Here is a 12,188-nt window from a genome sequence, read left to right as displayed (position 1 = left end):
TGGTAGCTTTCCTCTATACCTAGAAGTCATCTCAGCTCTGATCGTGTCTATAATTATAAACTGGGGAGTTTATTTAATAATCTATCAAGTTGTTTATATGAATAGGCTGGTTGAGGTGCTGTACATTGAATATATGTCTGTAGTGCAGTGAGTCTACTGTTTTATGTGCCACTTGTGCAGGAAGTGGGAGACTAGGGGTCCACATTGCTCAGGGGCCCACTGGGGGGGGTTCACCTGTACCCCTGCGGGCCAGTCCAAGCCTGGCTACAGCTACATCATATATCCCGGAAAATTTGGCCTGTATAAACCTCTCTGTCAAAGGAGTTTTTAAGGCCTTTTTTTTTTTTTATGACCTACCTTAGTATATGTCAACAGTGGCAGAATGATGGGATCTGACTCCCGGCTCTTGCCAATCAAGCTGTTTTTACTAGCTGTGGTGGTGGACCAGGCAGCAGATCTACACAGCTCCATACACTGTAGTGGCTGTGCCTGGTTACTGCAGCACTACTCCCACTGAAGGGAATGGGAACCGCGCTGCAGAAACCAGGCACAGCCACTGCACATTGTGTGGAACTGTGTAGATTTGGTGCCTGGTTAACCCTTGATATTAAGTATAGACTGTTCTGCCATTTATTCAAGTGTGTGACTTCTTCCTATCACATGACATCTATTAAAATGAAAACCCACCTGGGTGTTACTGGAAATTCAATGCAAACATCTTGCTTATGTAGGCTTACCACGGGTCTGTATCATGGAGTTGTCTTACCCCTTCCCCAGAAGCTATCGACCATTTTAAATGGACTCCGTAAGAATCTGTGAAATAAAATCTCTGTGTGCTTCTATATGAAGTCAGAGGCACACAAAAGTGAATATATATATAGATATCTATATATATATATCTATATATATATATATAATGTATATGTATATACACTGCCTGTCCCCCCAAAAAAGTTGCCACAAAAAAAAAAAAGGTAAGCTTCGGTAATATTTCGTTAGACCGCCTTTACGGCACGCATTCGCTGTGTTTCGATAAGCTTCTGCAATGTCACAAGATTTATTTCCATCCAGTGTTGCATTCATTTTTCACCAAGATCTTGCATTGATGATGGTAGAGTCTGACTGCTGCGCAAAGCCTTCTCCAGCACATCCCAAAGATTCTCAATGGGGTTAAGGTCTGGACTCTGTGGTGGCCAATCTATTTTTGAAAATGATGTCTCATGCCCCCTGAACCACTATTTCACAACAATTTGAGCCCAATGAATCCTGGCATTGTCATCTTGGAATATGCCCGTGTCATCAGGGAAGAAAAAATCCATAGATGGAATAACCTGGTCATTCAGCATGTTCAGGTAGTCAGCTGAGCTCATTCTTGGAGCACATACTGTTGCTGAACCTAGACCTGACCAACTGCAGCAACCCCAGATCATAGCAGTGCCCCCACAGGCTTGTACAGTAGGCACCAGGCATGATGGGTGCATCACTTCATCTGCCTCTCTTCTTACCCTGATGCGCCCTTCACTCTGGAACAGGGTAAATCTGGACTCATCAGACCTTCTTCCATTGCTCCAGAGTCCAATCTTTATGCTCCCTATTAGTGATAGACGAACATCTGCCGGGATGGTTCGCGCAGGCGATAAAATGTTCGCGAACCGCAAGTTCGTGGCGGGTCCCATTCATTTTAAGGCAGACGAACCTGAAAAACATTCAGCTCATATTTGCAGCCAAGAAATAATTACTAGACGTGCACAAATAGTCCCACAACATGGACAGTGACATACCAGATGTATTATTCAAATTTGCGATCTCCATTCATAATTTATTTATTTTTTCAATGTGAAATATCGGCAATATAATTTTCGCGTACGCGCATGCGCAAATGCACTATAAAGAAAGTATATTGGTATATAGCACCCCGCTTCAATCAGTTTTTTTTGGGGGACGACTGGTATATCACACCAGTAGAAATGATTTGTTCCAATAACGCTTGTCCCTCTATATACCTGCAGTATCGCAGCAGAACCGCACACAACTGCCGCACAATACAAATGCACTATAACATAGAAAGTATATTATAACATTGTACAAGGAAGGCAATCCATTAGAATATACATGAAGATAAAACGTAACCTTTAATAATGTTACTATGAGGGTCCGTTCACACTTCTGTAAGTCTTTTGCGGACCGCACATCGCCGGCACTATAATAGAAAATGCCTAATCTTGTTTGCAATGGCGGACAAGAATAGGACATGTTCTATTTTTTTGCGAAAGCACGGATGCGGAAGTGCGGATCCGCAAATGCGGATGCGGATGCAGACAGTACATCCTGGCCCTATTGAAAATGAATGGGTCTGAACCCGTTCCGCAAAATTGTGGAACGGATGCAGACCCATTTTGCGGACGTGTGAATGGAAAAGATATCCCTCAAAATAAAAATAAATTCAATTATTAAAGTTAAGCAAAAAGCATAGATGTGGTAGGCAATAACAAGTGCTCGGCGGCACTAAATCAGGTGCTTGGCGGCACCAAATCAGAAACCATATGTCCTACCACAAACCGGTTCACATCCATGAATCCCGGAAGGAAAGCAAAAACCATCTATCCCTGGGCTATGTGGGTTTGAAGGACAGGGTGGGCAAAGAACCGTCCCTGATATTGCCCCACAGGGGGGTGCTATTCTGGCCCTGATAGCCTAACCACAGTCCACCTGTCCTGATAAGGGCAACCCCGTCTGGAACCTTACCCTATATAAAAATGGCCCTAGCAAGCCTCTAGCCCCTAACTTCCAGGTGATTACTATATAGATCTATGTGTTTTTGACTCATTATAAAAGTATATTATAAGTATATCACACTCCTCTGTGTATCACACCTATCGATAGCACACCTATACTAGTGCTTAAAAGGACTTTTGTGGCCCTATTAGCTAGTGTTTGGTGTCCCTAACAGCCTGTCCCTGCTCCACACAGCAACCTCTCCCTACACTGGCAAAACACTGAATGTAAAATGGCGGCCAGATCAGGTTTATTTATAAGGTAGGGGGTATGTCCATGTGCTGAAATGTCTCAATTGGCTGTCCTGTACCACCTGATGGATGTGTCATGGGTCAAAGTTCTTCACAATGTAAAAGAATATGGCGAGAGCGAATATCTCTATATGTTCGCATGTTCGGCGAATCGCGAACACTCAAAGTTCGCTGCAAAATGACCGCTGGGCGAACCATAAGGCCATCTCTACTTCCTAGCAAATTGAAGCTAGTGGTTTCCTTTGGGACAGGCAGTGTATATATATTATTCTGACTCAGATTGTTGTAATAGCGACTTATCCCTAGTGAGACCTCTATGCCTGGCCTGTATCAGCAGATATATTCACTGCGGACAATCCTTATCAGATAGCTTGAACTCACCAACTCTGAGTTTATCCAAGAAAGTTGCTTTATTCTGTAGCCCAGATACAGAGTACAGCAGAAACAGATGGATTTTGTAGTTGTGCGGTGTTATAGGTGGTCAAAAGATGATGCTTTAGCAAGCTAGCATGAAATACAAGTGTACCTGTTGAATCCCAGAAGCAGAATGAAGACACAGGAAGTGAGGTACACAGAAGAAGGGGTGGAGCAAGGAAATTAATAACAGATAAAGCAGAAAACAAAGTGTATAACCAAAAACGGCCACTAGTTGGGACTATATGACAACATATGAATATATGAATAGTTCAACGAAATAAAACTATATAGATTTAACTGCGTAGCAGCACACTCCCCGTCTGGCATTGAAAATGTCACTATATAAACATAACGGTAGTTATATGATTGCAAATAAACAAAGGTATTTGTTTGATGTCCGAGGACCTAAAAAACATAAGAGAAGAGAACAGGCATATAATGTAACAACAAACATTTAAAGGATAACTGTCACACTTAGACCCTAATTTCCATTTTCATATATGTAGTTACTAATAACATGATATTCCAGAATCAGTTACTATTAGACTGTCTTACCCCATATTTAATAAGATTCAGCCCTTAGCAACCAGTCTGCATAAAACTGTAATTTCACTATTCAGTTAAGATGGCCGCCACTGCCCTCACCCTGAGGCTAATCCCGCCTGCCCTCACTAGCCAGTAACAATAGCCCCCCAAAAGTGTCAGTAACCAGAGCCCTCCCCCTAAAGGGTTAATCTCCTGCAGCACATAGGGGTCCTCTTACCACATGTTGCTTTCATTTATACACTGAGCAGACGGCAGATATCCCTTCCCTGGTCTGTGCTGCTTCGGCTCTGCATTGTTCCAGTCTGCTGAGTGAGGGAGCGTCTGCCAAGCGCAGGGACAGGGAGAAGTGCACACAGCCTAGGCACTGTTATCAGCTGCTGGGGAGGACCTGGCTTTAATCATTTACTTACAGTTCCTGGCTGTCAGTAATCTGACCTTGCAGGCTGCATGCTTCTGTGTCCTCCGTCCTTCAACACATAGATGGACCCTGCCTAGCAACCTGATTTTAAGCACAGGTAAAAATAGGCAGTACAAGGGACAAAAATGTGGAATTAAGGGGTGATTGAGTACACAGTGAAAAGTTGAAATAGGGCCACCAAGGAGATATTAATCACCACAATCCAATACAAATATATGACAGTTATACTTTAAGGCTTCAAGTGAATCAATTAAAGTTCAAACACTTCTTGCTTGAAGTTTCAGGTAAGATTCCGCAGCCTAGGCAATAAGTTCATTCTCCAAAGGGTAAGAGCAGAACAAGTTCCGTGATAGGCCTGATGAAAGTCTTTACAGTCCCTTGTCTTGCAACTTTCACCTCCACTTAGCGTACCTCGCCATCATCACTAGGAATGCTCTCCACAATAAGTCCCATAGGCCACTTGATTCTTTCAGCTTGCTGATCCTTGAGCAGAACAAGGTATCCAACTTTTATGTTAGGGTACTGTCGTTGCCATTTCCTACGTCCTTGCAGAGTGGAAAGATACTCCATCTTCCAACGATTCTAGAAGCGGTTGGTAAGATTCTGTACTCGCTTCCATTGATCAAAGCACAGATTTCCGTCTTTAAAGTTTCCAGGTGGAACAGGAACGGACCCAAGCTTCTAGGTAAGCAGGGTTGCTGAGGTAAGGATAGTTGGGTTCTCTGGATCTGAAGACACTGGAACAAGTGGTCTTGAGTTGATTATGGCAGATGCTTCTGCCAAGAAGGTGGTTAGAATCTCGTGGGTAAGTCTTGAGGAATTTAAGTCCATAAACATAGAGTCCATAATGTTTTGTGTGATGCCGATCATTCTCTCCCATGAGCCGCCCATGTGGGAAGAATGAGGAGGATTGAAAACCCATGTACACCACTTTTCTGCTAAAAGTTCTTGGATTGGCTTAGAGTTGAGTTGTAACTCTCTACAGGCTCAAACGAAATGAGTTCCACAGTCAGACCTCAGTGTTTTGACTGGTCCTCTGATGGCAAGAAATCGTCTTAGAGCATTGATGAAGCTTGAGGCATCCATAGATTCTATCACTTCAATGTGTACTGCACTCATGCAAGTGAACAGCACTGCCCATCGTTTACGGTTTGCTTGGCCACCTCAAGTTCTGCGGGCTGTTACCATCCATGGCCCGAAGACATCCAATCCAACATGAGAAAAAGGTGGGTCAGTACTTAATCTGTCAGCTGGCAAATCTGACATTAGCTGTTGCTGATGTTTACCTCTTAATTTACGGCACTGAACACAGCTGTGCAGCATAGCGTAATTTGTCTTTTTGCTCCTATGATCCAAAGATCGGCAGTCCTTATGGCACCTTCAGTGAAGTGTCTACCTTGGTGCTTAACCTTTTCATGGTAGTGCCGTATGAGCAGAGTGGTGATATGGTGGCGAGCAGGTATTATGAGAGAAATTTGTTCTTGTTCTCCCAATTCAGCCTTGTTTAAACGTCCACCAACTCTTAACATGTCATCATTGTCAATGAATGGGTTCAGGTTAGCAATTGGACTGTTTTTTGGAATGTCCCTCTTGTCACGGATACATTTAATTTCAGAGCCAAAGACATCCTGTTGTACACTGCGTATTATGATCATTTCACTTTTAGCAATGTCCTTTGCAGAAAAAGGCTTTTGACACGCGTGCCAACCTTGACATTGAACATCCATGGGCTTTGTGTGAAAGCAGTGTGCGATATGGACTAACCTTGCGATGGTGCGTACAAGTTTTATCCACTTGGAAAAATGTTCAAAGCGTTGACAGCCCAAGATGAGTCTTTGATCAGTTCTGGTGATGAAGGTTGTAATTTTAGGATGAATCTCTGAATCTTTGTCAGGTTCTAGAAGACCGAAGACATCAGCTGTGGTCTCTTCTGTGTGATCCAGCAGGAATTCAAGACCTGTTAACCAGGAAGAATTGGCAAATACACTTGTACACTTGCAGACACTCACCTAGTAGCATGATCTGCAGGATTCATTTCAGATGGGACATAATGCCATTGTTAAGGTTTAGATGATTTCTTGATTCTCTCTACACGGTTGCTGACGTAGACATAGAAACGTTTAGTCTGGTTGTAGCCCAGAACAACCTTTTTTTCCCAAACAGAAACCCTATGTGGGTTTGATTAGAAGAGTCTCTCACCTTGAGGTAGGCAACAGCCGCTATGGCCTCAGTAAATGCGTCTGAGGAGATGTGAATATCCGGCTCGTAGCAAGGGAAGCTGAGGTGTAGCAGCGTGGTATATGGATTCCATCTAAGGCGTGTAGAGATTGCATCCAGGACTCCCACTTTGAAAGATTGTCAGATGGTATTGGAGCATCCCAATCTTTAATAGACTCTGAGAGCTGTCTAAGTAAGGCTTTACCTTGTGTGGTGATGGGAGCCACAAATCCCATTGGATCGTATAGGCTGTTTACCCCTGACAGACCACCACGCTTGGTAAATGGCTTGTCTGTAGAGCTGACTTGAAAGCTGAAAGTGTAATTTAATAAGTCCCACCGTAGGCCCAGACTTTTCTGTATAAGTGGCATTTCCATTCCCAAATTTAAGTCCTTAAACCTTGTGGCATGATCGGCAGGTTGAAAGGCTTTCATAGCAGCAATGCTATTTGAGGAAATTTTGTGTAGTCTGAAGTTGGCCTCAGAAAGCATACATTGTGTCTTTTGGAGCAGGTCTATGGCTCCTTTGTCTCTAGGCAAAGACTTAAGTCCATCGTCAACTTAAAAGTCTCTCTCAGCGAAGTGTCGAGCATCCACCCCATACTCCTTTTCTCCATCAATGGCATTCCTTCGTAAACTGTATGTTGCAACAGTGGGTGAGATGTACTTTCATGCGGTATTCAATAATCTCATTGTCCATAAATAAATAATGAAAGTGGGGCACACTTTTAAAGTATAGGGATCTTTATTAACACTATTGGTAAGAATGCAGAAATGACAGTAATATTAAAAATAAAATGCAGAGAAATGTTAAAATACAATAGGTATAGACAATAAAATTAAATTAAATGTAAACCTTAGATTATAAATGATCATAAAAACAAAATGGGTAAAAATATATTAAATACGATACTATAGTCAATATGCGCATGGATCCCAATATAAACTTTCAATGCGAATAACCGGTCACAAGATATTAACTCACTGGTTACTAGGTATAAAGTCCCATACACGGTTAGTATGATGTTGTATATAATTTTGCAGAAAAGTCCTTACTTGCCAATTTTAGCAATGATTGAAAGCGTATGCAGCCTGTAAGTTTTGCGTTATATGATATTCAGGCTGTTCATGCGCACAGCGGCGTCCCGCTGTATTTAATATAGCAAAGCGATCGCTTATCGATGGTTTGTAGAGGCTTACCCGAGGGTCTTTTGCTGCTGGATATTATGCTCTCGACACGGCGTACCTGTCTTGGTTCCGGTCTCAAGAGCTGGTGTCCAGGTTTGAGTTTTTGGCCGCCAGTGAAATTTGTTTGTTGCACGCGGTGCAGCGATAATTCACTTCAGCGGCTCTCTGGTTAAATGGCAGTTGTCCAGACTTCCTCGGTTTTGCAGGATCTCTCTACTCCATAGGGGAATTGATACCAGACGCGTTTCGGGGATTTACGAAAATGACCCCTTCCTCAGTGGTTAATTTCCCCCTACATGTGTTCCATTTTTATAGTAAATAGGGTATGTCGAAAAAACTGGTTCGCAGTCCAGAATTTTTTCGGATTGGGATCCATGTATACCTTTTGACTTTAAACATATGTCAAAGATAGTATTTTCAACTGTTCCATCTTACATAGATGAATAACATATACTGTCTAAAAGTAGGTTCCAAACATATAGATATAAAATAAATATAGATATAAAAATATATAAAAGAAAAGAAAAGGAGTGGAATCTTTGTATCTGGCGTTAATAAGGGAGTGTCTTATTTCAGCCATAATATAAGGGCACCAAAAGATAAATGGCAGACTTTTCCTAATGCAAGCTTGTTTACACTGTTTAACATTTTCTTTTATTAGATGTCGTAAAGCATTATAAAAGCGTTATACCAATTTCACAAGACATCATAGAAAACGCATAAGAAACGCATTGGTGTAGTTTCAATATATCTCTAGGGAATTTTAGTACCCTCCCCTCCTCAGAGGTCTTCAGATCTCACCGGTAACCTTCACATTATATGACCATTTATTATATTTACCGCTATTTTGATTATCATGGTAAACTACAATTTTTTCTCCAGTAGGGTTTAATCCCTGAGGACACATATTATCATCAAAAACACATATTGCTACAATGTTATAAGGGACATATATTGCTATAATATTCGTTAGATATTTAAAAAACATTTATATAAAAATATATATCCTGTGTCTGAATGGTAATAGTATACTTCTGTAGACCCAAATGTCGATATCTTACTACACCTCTGGATTTATGGGTATTTGTTAAACTATCCAATGTCTTATGTTAGAATATATCTAATAGTTAATTTATTTTATTTTATTTAATTTAAATACATTGCGGTTCCGGTGCGTTTTCCTTGACAGTTTAATATTGCAGAATTCTCCTTAAATTCTTTCAAAAATAATTCTATTTTCTGAGAACTCTGCAATATTCAATCAACTATAATCAAGTAATATATCTGCCAAGCTATTGCTAACATTCAGTCTTGTGGAGAATACACCACATTATTATAGAAATATATATAAAATATATTATAAAAAATATAAAAAAATATAAAAACAACATACAGTCTGGATGCGGTTTCAATGTCGTCTTCCATAGGGCTATTTTTATTCTAATGAATTCTGTGTTTGTGTATCATATTTGTGTGGTCAATGGATGGGGACCAGGTGTAGAGGAGAAACTGTGCGACTTTTAAGATATCGCACAGTTACTCATCGACAGGTGGTACCCATCCTATAGAAAACCAAATAGTTCGAAATCCGCATTCAGACCGGACGGTTGTAGTGTATTTAGTTCGAAAATTCTTTTTGTTCTAAACGAGACATCTTCTCAACATGATTGCCACCTCTCCAGTCTTTTTGTACTTTCTCAATTGCTGAATATTTTAAGCATGAGGGGTCTTGGTTATGTTTTATTTTAAAATGATATGACAGTGAATGATTTTCAAAGCCCTTTTTTATATTGCCAATGTGTTCTGCAATGCGTTTTTTCAACGTTCTTTTGGTTCTTCCCACATACTGAAGCTTACAGGGACATTCTATCACGTAGATCACATCTTCTGTGCTGCATGTGAGAAATTCGTTGATTTTATGGCAGTGTTTATTTGTTGTTGATCTGATTTCTATTGTTTTTTTAGGGAATGAAGTCAGTTTGCAATTGCCACATCTGCCACAGCGATAAAAGCCCTTAATGTTTGCCCAAGATTGAATGGTCGAAGTATAAGTTTTCTTTGTTGGAACAGTAGGTGCTATTTTTATACTTAAATTAGGGGCTTTAGTGAACACAATTTTAGGTTTGACTGGTATCAGTGCATTCAATATTTTGTCCTTTTTTAATAGATGCCAGTGTTTATTGACAATGGACTGTATTTTTCTAAAGTCTCCATTAAAGGGCAGAATCAAGCGCAAGTTTGCATCCATTTGTTCAACTTTATTATTTCGTTTGGTTTTTCTATCAATAAAAAATTTCTCCCTCTTCATTTCTTTAACTTTATTAAAAGCCACATCTAAAATCTCCATAGGGTATTTTTTTTCTAAGAATTGATTAGTCATAACTGCAGCTTCTTTTTCAAATTCTTCATTTAGTGTACAGTTTCTTTTCGCTCTCCGTAACTGTCCCTGCGGGATATTTATTAGCCAATTAGGGAGGTGACAGCTGTTATATAAAATGTAGCTGTTGCAGGCTGTTGGTTTTATGAACGTTGTACATTGTAATTTGCCTCCCTGATTTAAAATCCGTAGATCTAAAAATTCTAATGTAGTTTGACTGATATTACCTGTAAAATTTAGATTCCACTCATTTTTGTTAATATCGTCTAAAAAGTTTTTCAAGGAGTCCCCATCTCCCTGCCAGATAAAAAATATGTCGTCGATATATCTTTGCCAGAGCACCAGGTTCGTCCCCAGCCTGGGTTGGATGTTTTCATATTCCCACTGTGCCATAAACAAATTGGCATAGCTGGGGGCGAACCTGGTGCCCATGGCTGTCCCTTGTGTTTGTATATAATAATCTCCTGCAAAATTAAAATAATTATGAGTCAGGATAAAATCGATTGCTTCTGCGACATACTCAACTTGCGTTTGATTTAAAATACCCTCCATTGTCAATTGGGATATAACTGCCTTTTTGCCTTGTTCATGTTTGATCACGGTATAGAGTGACAGTACGTCAAGGGTACCCATAATCCAATTTTCACCAACATTTAATGATTCAATGGTTTTTATGATCTGTGTTGTGTCCTTGATGTATGAGGGGACTTGCTTTACTCTAGACTGTAATGTCACATCTATATATTTAGATAGATTTGAAGTCAGTGATCCAATCCCTGATATAATCGGGCGGCCAGGTGGATTCACATTGTCTTTGTGCACCTTAGGCAGACAATAAAAGACGGGGATACGTGGGGATTTATTAATTAAAAAATTCTGTTCATCTTCATTTAAAATTCCTATTTCCCTACCCTTAGTACATAATATTTTTAGTTCCGTTAAAAATAATTCAGTTGGGTCATTTAAAAGTTTTTTGTATGTACTGCTATCTGCAAGTTGAGAAATTATAGTGGATGGCACTCCTTATGAGTCGCTGTTGGTGCTCAGTGGAAAGGGTCAGTCGAAATATGTAGAAACCACGGCACTCAATATTAGATTATCGAAAATAATTCATTTATTAATTGTCCATCCCAGGTAGGATCATTTGTAATGCAAATGGCCAACAATATCGTTTCGGTCCAGCAGGACCTTGTTCACGGCCTGAAATAGGTACATCATCATTTTAATATTTTGATACATCATAAGTAAGGACATATTACATAGCATGGATGGGCAATATATAAATCTAGTAAATTAACAAAAATATCCAGATAGAATATCCAGATAAAAGTACAAATATCAAGAGATGTCGAACATATACATAAATATATGGACTACGGTGTCGTATATGGAGCAGATGAGAAGACCATAGGCAAAATAAGGAAGATACGTGATTCCAAAATCATTGTCTTCATATTGTAACTAGAACAAATGGAAGACCATATTCATGTAAATCGTAAATACACATAAAGGATATATTCACGTAAAGGGTATAATCACAGAATAAAGATAGTGCCAGAGAACTAACGAGATAGTGTAATATAGTCAGGTCAATAACGTAATTAGGCAAATTTTATCAGCTCTTGTCAAAATAATATAATATATTATCTCAATATAGTATTCTGGCACTATCTAAAATAGAGAATGATTTGAAAAAATACAGTCAAGTTAGTTGAGTGATGAGTCATGTTTGACAGAGTAGGAAAAAACAAGGGGTAAGAAGCTGAAAAGTAGAAATTTGGGGGTAAGATAGAGTCATAATCATATTATGCCTAAAATAGTGGTATAATTTAGTAATTTAGCAAACCTATAGGGGGTTAAGATTCTGAGTACTGAGTAGCAGAGGCGATAATAAATGATGCGCAATAGTATGGGAGCAGGCACAAGCTCTAAGAGTGGCAGTATAAAGCGCTGTAGACAAACCTTACTGCAGCTGATCTGGAGGCATCGGGAGGACTCGT

The sequence above is a fragment of the Bufo gargarizans genome, chromosome 7, assembly GCF_014858855.1.
Source record: "Bufo gargarizans isolate SCDJY-AF-19 chromosome 7, ASM1485885v1, whole genome shotgun sequence".
Lineage (NCBI taxonomy): Eukaryota > Metazoa > Chordata > Amphibia > Anura > Bufonidae > Bufo > Bufo gargarizans.
This window is presented reverse-complemented; position numbering follows the sequence as displayed.